The 7,534-nt window shown below is 42.0% G+C and overlaps 1 non-coding gene across 1 annotated transcript; it reads left to right on the top strand.

Annotated features, from left to right (window-relative positions):
• The first annotated feature begins 6,895 nt into the window (after nt 1-6,895).
• Nucleotides 6,896-7,003, top strand: LOC112761773 (small nucleolar RNA R71). The gene has a single exon (XR_003182151.1). It is a non-coding gene; the product is annotated as a small nucleolar RNA R71 (small nucleolar RNA).
• The last annotated feature ends 531 nt before the right edge of the window (nt 7,004-7,534 follow it).

The raw sequence follows: 7,534 nt of genomic DNA, 5'->3' as shown, positions 1-7,534 counted from the left end.
TGAATATCTTAGAAGCGGAATAAGTTGAATTGAATAGAAAAACAGTAGTACTTTGCATTAATTCATGAGGAACAGTAGAGCTCCACACCTTAATCTATGGAGTGTAGAAACTCTACTGTTGAAAATACATAAGTGATGAAGGTTCAGGCATGGCCGAGAGGCCAGCCCCCAAACATGATCAATATGATCCAAAGATGAACTAACAAATCATAAGATGATCCAAAGATGTAAATACAATAGTAAAAAGTCCTATTTATACTAGACTAGCTACTAGGATTTACAGAAGTAAGTAATTGATGCATAAATCCACTTCCGGGGCCCACTTGGTGTGTGCTTGGGCTGAGCTTAAAGTTTACACGTGCAGAGGCTTCTTCTGGAGTTGAACGCCAAGGTGTAACGTGTTTTTGGCATTCAACTCTGGTTCGTGACGTGTTTCTGGCGTTTAACTCCAGACTGCAGCGTAGAACTGGCGTTCAACGCCCTTTTGCGTCATCTAAACTCGGCCAAAGTATAAACTATTATATATTTCTGGAAAGTCCTGGATGTCTACTTTCCAACGCAATTTGAAGCGCGCCATTTTGAGTTTTGTAGCTCCAGAAAATTCACTTTGAGTACAGGGAGGTCAGAATCCAACAGCATCAGCAGTCCTTCTTCAACCTCTGAATCTGATTTTTGCTCAAGTCCCTCAATTTCAGCCAGAAAATACCTGAAATCACAGAAAAACACACTAACTCATAGTAAAGTCCAGAAATATGAATTTAACATAAAAACTAATAAAAACATCCCTAAAAGAAACTAGATCTTACTAAAAACATACTAAAAACAATGCCAAAAAGCGTATAAATTATCCGCTCATCAGCAAGCAACCCTTTAAAGAAAATAATATATAATTGCCAAATAATTTGCAATAATTCACAAGCATAGAATGAAGAATAATGACTCAAATAAAATTCTAACACTATGTAAAAAGGAAAGAAGAAGAAAGAAAATATGGATAATGAAAAGAAAAAGGAAAGAAAATAACATATAAAATAAGAAGAATGATAGAAAAGGAAGGAGGGAAGAAGAAAATAAAACCTTGTTAATGGAGGTGAGGGAGAGAGAGAGAGAGTGAAAGGTGAGATAGAAGGAAGAAGGGAGAAGGAAGAAATAAGGAGGGAAAAGAAAAATTAGGATTTGGAGAGGAGAAAGATAAAATATTTTGGCAATTTAGGTTGAGCTGTGCGGCGCAAGCGTTGCGGTCGCGTGGGGCACACGTTTGCGTGATTGCGCTTTAGTTCAGTTGACGCGGTCGCATGACCCATGTTATGCTTCTGGCGCGAGTGCAGCCTCGCGCCTGTGCAACTCTCTGTTCAAATGTATATATTTGACAAATTTGGGGTGACGCGATCGCGTGGGGCATGCGATCGCGTGAGTGGGCTTCAGAAAGGAATGACGCGGACGCGTGAGCAATGCGTTCGCGTGGATAGAATTGTGCGTTCAGCACCAATCCAGCGCCACTCTCGCACAATAATTCGTTGTGCACCCTTTTTACGTCGAAAATCAGGGCACGCGGCCGCGTGGGTCACGCGGTCGCGTGGGAGGCCATTATTCCCATGTGACGCGGACGCGTCGGTTACGCAGTCGCGTGGGTCGATTTGTGCCACTGGCACGCCTCCAGCCACACTCCAGCGTGACTCTCTGTTCATTTTTTATTTTCTCCCCTCTCCTTGCGACGCGGACGCATCGCTGATGCGGTAGCGTCGCGTGGCAATTTTTTTTTATATAAAAGTATGCAAATGCAGATACGCGAAATGTACTGATAAAGAGAAGAATTATTGGATAGAAAAACTAAAAATAAAGAGAAGAACGATCATACCATGGTGGATTGTCTCCCACCTAGCACTTTGCTTTAACGTCCGTAAGTTAGACGCTCCACTAGCTCAATCTTCTGCTATGTGGGGATCTTCCAAGAGGAAGATCTCAAGCTCCTTGTTTTTCTGCATCTTCTCACCATGGTATAGCTTCAGACGTTGTCCATTAACTTTGATAAGTTCAGAGCTTGAAGGATGGCTTAGGTGATAAACTCCGTACGGTTCGGCCTTCTCTACTCTGTATGGACCTTCCCATCGTGATCTCAAATTGCCTGGCATGAGCCTACTAGTTTAGTATGTTGATTCTTGAACACAGCTACTTTATGAGTCTTGGCCGTGGCCCTAAGCACTTTGTTTTCCAGTATTACCAACGGATACATAAATGCCACAGACACATAATTGGGTGAACCTTTTCAGATTGTGACTCAGCTTTGCTAAAGTCCCCAATTAGAGGTGTCCAAGGTTCTTAAGCACACTCTTTTTTTGCTTTGGACCTTGACTTTAACCGCTCAATCTCAAGTTTTCACTTGACACCTTCACGCCACAAGCACATGGTTAGGGACAGCTTGGTTTAGCCGCTTAGGCTAGGATTTTATTCCTTTAGGCCCTCCTATCCACTGATGCTCAAAGCCTTGGATCCTTTTTATTACCCTTGCCCTTTAGTTTTAAGGGCTATTGGCTTTTTGCTCTTGCCTTTTGGTTTTAAGAGCTTTGGCTTTTTCTGCTTGCTTTTTCTCTCTTTTTTTTCTATTTTTTTTCGCCATTTTTCTTTTTTCTGCAAGCTTTGTATTCACTGCTTTTTCTTGCTTCAAGAATCATTTTTATGATTTTTTAGATTATCAAAGAACATGTCTCCTTGTCATCATTCTTTCAAGAGCCAACATATTTAACATTCTTAAACAACAACTTCAAAAGACATATGCACTGTTCAAGCATTCATTCAGAAAACAAAAAGTATTATCACCACATCAATATAATTAAACTAAGTTCAAGGATAAATTCGAAACTCATGTACTTCTTGTTCTTTTGAATTAAAACATTTTTCATTTAAGAGAGGTGATGGATTCATAGGACATTCATAACTTTAAGACATAGTTACTTAAATACTAATGATCATGTAATAAGACACAAACATAGATAAGCACTTAACATAAAGAAAATGAAAAACAGAGAATGTAAGAACAAGGAATGAGTCCACCTTAGTGATGGTGGCATTTCCTTCTCGAGGAACCAATGATGTCCTTGAGCTCTTCTATGTCTCTTCCTTGTCTTTGTTGCTCCTCCCTCACTGCTTTTTGATCTTCTCTAATTTCATGAAGGATGATGGAGTGCTCTTGATGTTCCACCCTTAGTTGTCCCATGTTGGAACTTAATTCTCCTAGGGAGGTGTTGATGTGCTCCCAAAAATTCTGTGGAGGAAAGTGCATCCCTTAAGGTATCTCAGGGATCTCTTGATGGTGAGCTTCCTCATGTGTTTCTTGAGCTCCATGAGTGGGCTCTCTTGTTTGCTCCATCCTTTTCTTAGTGATGGGCTTCTCTTCCTCAATGGAAATGTCTCCTTCTATGAAAGCTCCAGCTGAGTAACATAGATGGCAAATAAGATGAGGAAAAGCTAGCCTTGCCAAGGGGGAGGGCTTTTCGGCTATTTTGTAGGGTTCAAGGGAGATGACTTCATGAACTTCTACTTCCTCTCCAACCATGATGCTATGAATCATGATGGCCCGATCCACAGTAACTTCAGATCGGTTGCTAGTAGGGATGATGGAGCGTTGGATGAACTCCAACCATCCTCTAGCTACAGGCTTGAGGTCCAGTCTTCTTAATTGAACCGGCTTGCCTTTGGAGTCTATTTTCCACTGAGCTCCTTCCACACATATGTCCGTGAGGACTTGGTCCAACCTTTGATCAAAATTGACCCTTCTAGTGTAGGGGCGTGCATCTCCTTGCATCATGGGCAAGTTAAACGCTAACCTCACAATCTCCGGACTAAAATCTAAGTATTTCCCCCGAACCATTGTAATATAATTCTTTGGATTCGGGTTCTTACTTTGATCATGGTTCTTAGTGATCCATGCATTAGCGTAGAACTCTTGAACCATTAGGATGCCGACTTGTTGGATGGGGTTTGTTAGAACTTCCCAACCTCTTCTTTGGATCTCATGTCGGATCTCCGGATACTCATTTCTCTTGAGTTTGAAAGGGATCTCGGGGATCACCTTCTTCTTGGCCACAACATCATAGAAGTGGTCTTGATGGGCTTTAAAGATGAATCTTTCCATCTTCCATGACTCGGAGGTGGAAGCTTTTGCCTTCCCTTTCCCTTTTCTAGAGGTTTCTCCGGTCTTAGGTGCCATCAATGATAATGGAAAAACAAAAAAGCTATGCTTTTACCACACCAAACTTAGAATATTGCTCGCCCTCGAGCAAGAGAAGAAAGAAAAGAAGAAGAGGAAGAAGATATGGAGGAGAGGGAGAAGGGGTTATGTTTCGGCCAAGAAGGGGAAGAGAGGGTTATGTTGTGTGAAAATGAAGAAGAATGGAGGGGTTTATATAGTAGAGGGAGGGGTGTTAGGTTCGGCCATTTAGGGTGGGATTGGGTGGGAATTTGATTTTGAATTTTGAAGGTAGGTGGAGTTGATGGGGTAGGTTTATGGGGAAGAGTGGATGGATGTGAGTGGTGAAGGGGTAATTAGGAAGAGAGATTGAGTTGATTGGTGAAGAGTTTTGGGGAAGAGAGGATGAATGAGAAGAGGGAAGAGAATGAGTGGTGGTAGGTGGGGATCCTGTGGGGTCCACAGATGCTGAGTTGATCCTGTGGGGTCCACAGATCCTGAGGTGTCAAGGATTTACATCCCTGCACCAATTAGGCATGTAAAATGCCTTTGCATGCAATTCTGGCGTTTAAACGCCAAATTGATGCTTGTTCTGGGCGTTCAGCGCCCAGATGCAGCATATTTCTGGCGTTGAACGCCAGTTCTATGCATGTTTCTGGCGTTCAGCGCCAACTTTCCTCAATGTGCATTTCTGGCGTCTGAACGCCAGGATGCTGCTTGTTTCTGGCGTTCAACGCCAGAAACATGCTCTGTTCTGGCGTTGAACGCCAGCCAGATGCTCCTTACTGGCGTTTAAACGCCAGTAAGCCCTTCCTTTAGGGTGTGATTTTTCTTCTGCTGTTTTTTATTTTGTTTTTAATTTTTCTATTTATTTTGTGACTCCACATGATCATGAGCCTAAGAAAACATGAAAGAACAATAAAAATAAAATAAAATAAAATTAGATGAATAAAAATTGGGTTGCCTCCCAACAAGCGCTTCTTTAATGTCAATAGCTTGACAGTAGGCTCTCATGGAGCCACACAGATGTTCAGAGCATTGTTGAGACTTCCCAACACCAAACTTAGAGTTTGGATATGGGAGTTCAACACCAAACTTAGAGTTTGGTTGTGGCCTCCCAACACCAAACTTAGAGTTTGACTGTGGGGGCTTTGGTTGACTCTGTAATGAGAGGAGCTTTTTATGCTTCCTCTCCATGGGAGAGATAGATCCTTGAGTTTTAAACATAAGGTTGTCCTCATTTAGTTGAAGGATCAATTCTCCTCTGTCCACATCAATCACAGCTCTTGCTGTGGCTAGGAAGGGTCTTCCAAGGATGATAGATTCATCCTCATCCTTCCCAGTATCTAGGATTATAAAATCAGCAGGGATGTAAAGGCCTTCAACCTTTACTAACATGTCCTCTACATGTCCATAAGCCTCTTTTCTTGAATTGTCTGCCATCTCTAATGAGATTCTAGCAGCTTACACCTCAAAGATTTCAAGTTTCTCCATTACAGAGAGTGGCATGAGGTTTATTCCTGACCCAAAGTCACATAGAGCCTTCTTAAAGGTCATGGTGCCTATGGTATAAGGTATTAGGAACTTTCCAGGATCCTCTTTCTTCTGAGGCAACCTCAGTAGATCCAATGCGTTTAGTTCATTGGTGAACAGGGGAGGTTCATCTCCCCAAGTCTCATTACCAAATAAATTGGCATTCAGCTTCATGATTGCACCAAGGTACTTGGCAACTTGCTCTTCAGTAACATCCTCATTCTCTTCAGAAGAGGAATACTCATCATAGCTCATGAAGGGCATAAGGAGGTTCAATGGAATCTCTATGGTCTCTAGATGAGCCTCAGAGTCCTTTAGTTCCTCAAAGGAAAACTCCTTGTTGATCATTGGACGTCCCAGGAGGTCATCCTCCTTGGGATTCACGTCCTCTCCTTCCTCCTTGGATTCGGCCATAATGGTTATATCAATGGCCTTGCACTCTCTCTTTGGATTCTCTTCTGTATTGCTTGGCAGAGTACTGGGAGGGGTTTTAGTGATCTTCTTACTCAGCTGGCCCACTTGTGCCTCCAAATTTCTAATGGACGACCTTGTTTCATTCATGAAACTCAAGGTGGCCTTAGATAGATCAGAGACTAAATTTGCTAAGCTAGATGGATTCTGCTCAGAATTCTCTGTCTGTTGCTGAGTGGATGATGGAAAGGGTTTACTATTGTTAAACCTGTTTCTTCCACCATTATTAAAGCCTTGTTGAGGCTTTTGTTGATCCTTCCATGAGAAATTTGGGTGATTTCTCCATGAGGGGTTATAGGTGTTTCCATAAGGTTCACCCAGATAATTTACCTCTGCTATTGCAGGGTTCTCAGGATCGTAAGCCTCTTCTTCAAAAGATGCCTCTTGAGTACTGTTGGATGCAGCTTGCATTCCATTCAGACTCTGAGAAATCATATTGACCTGCGGAGTCAATAGTTTGTTCTGAGCCAATATGGCATTCAGAGTATCAATTTCAAGAACTCCCGTCCTGTGAGGCGTCCCATTGCTTACAGGATTCCTCTCAGAATTGTACATAAACTGGTTGTTAGCAACCATGTCAATAAGTTCTTGAGCTTCTGCAAGCGTTTTCTTTAGGTGAATGGATCCACCTGCAGAAGTATCCAATGACATCTTAGCTAATTCAAACAGACCATCATAGAATATATCCAGGATGGTCCATTCTGAAAGCATGTCAGAAGGACACTTTTTGGTCAGTTGCTTGTATCTTTCCCAAGCTTCATAGAGGGATTCACCTTCTTTCTGTCTGAAGGTCTGAACATCCACTCTAAGCTTGCTAAGCTTTTGAAGAGGAAAGAACTTGGCTAAGAAAGCCGTGACCAGCTTATCCCAAGAGTTCAGGCTATCTTTAGGTTGGGAGTCCAACCAGATTCTAGCTCTGTCTCTTACAGCAAAAGGGAAAAGCATGAGCCTGTAGACTTCAGGATCTACTCCATTAATCTTAACAGTATCACATATCTGCAAGAATTCAGTTAAGAACTAAAAAGGATCTTCAGATGGAAGTCCATGAAACTTGCAGTTTTGTTGCGTCAGAGAAACTAGTTGAGGTTTCAGCTCAAAATCATTTGCTCCAATGGTAGGGATGGAGATGCTTCTTCCATATAAATTAGAATTTAGTGCAGCAAAGTCACCAAGCATTCTCCTTGCATTATTATTTTCGGCTGCCATCTCCTCTTCCTTTTCGAAATTTTCTGTAAGGTTGTCTCTGGATTGTTGTATTTTAGCTTCTCTTAGTTTCCTTTTCAGAGTCCTTTCAGGTTCAGGGTCTGCTTCAACAAAAATGTTCTTGTCCTTGCTCCTGCCCAT

The sequence above is a fragment of the Arachis hypogaea genome, chromosome 16 (assembly GCF_003086295.3).
Source record: "Arachis hypogaea cultivar Tifrunner chromosome 16, arahy.Tifrunner.gnm2.J5K5, whole genome shotgun sequence".
Classification (NCBI taxonomy): Eukaryota; Viridiplantae; Streptophyta; class Magnoliopsida; order Fabales; family Fabaceae; genus Arachis; species Arachis hypogaea.
The sequence above is the reverse complement of the archived record's forward strand: the minus strand, read 5'-3'. Positions and strand labels throughout refer to the sequence as shown.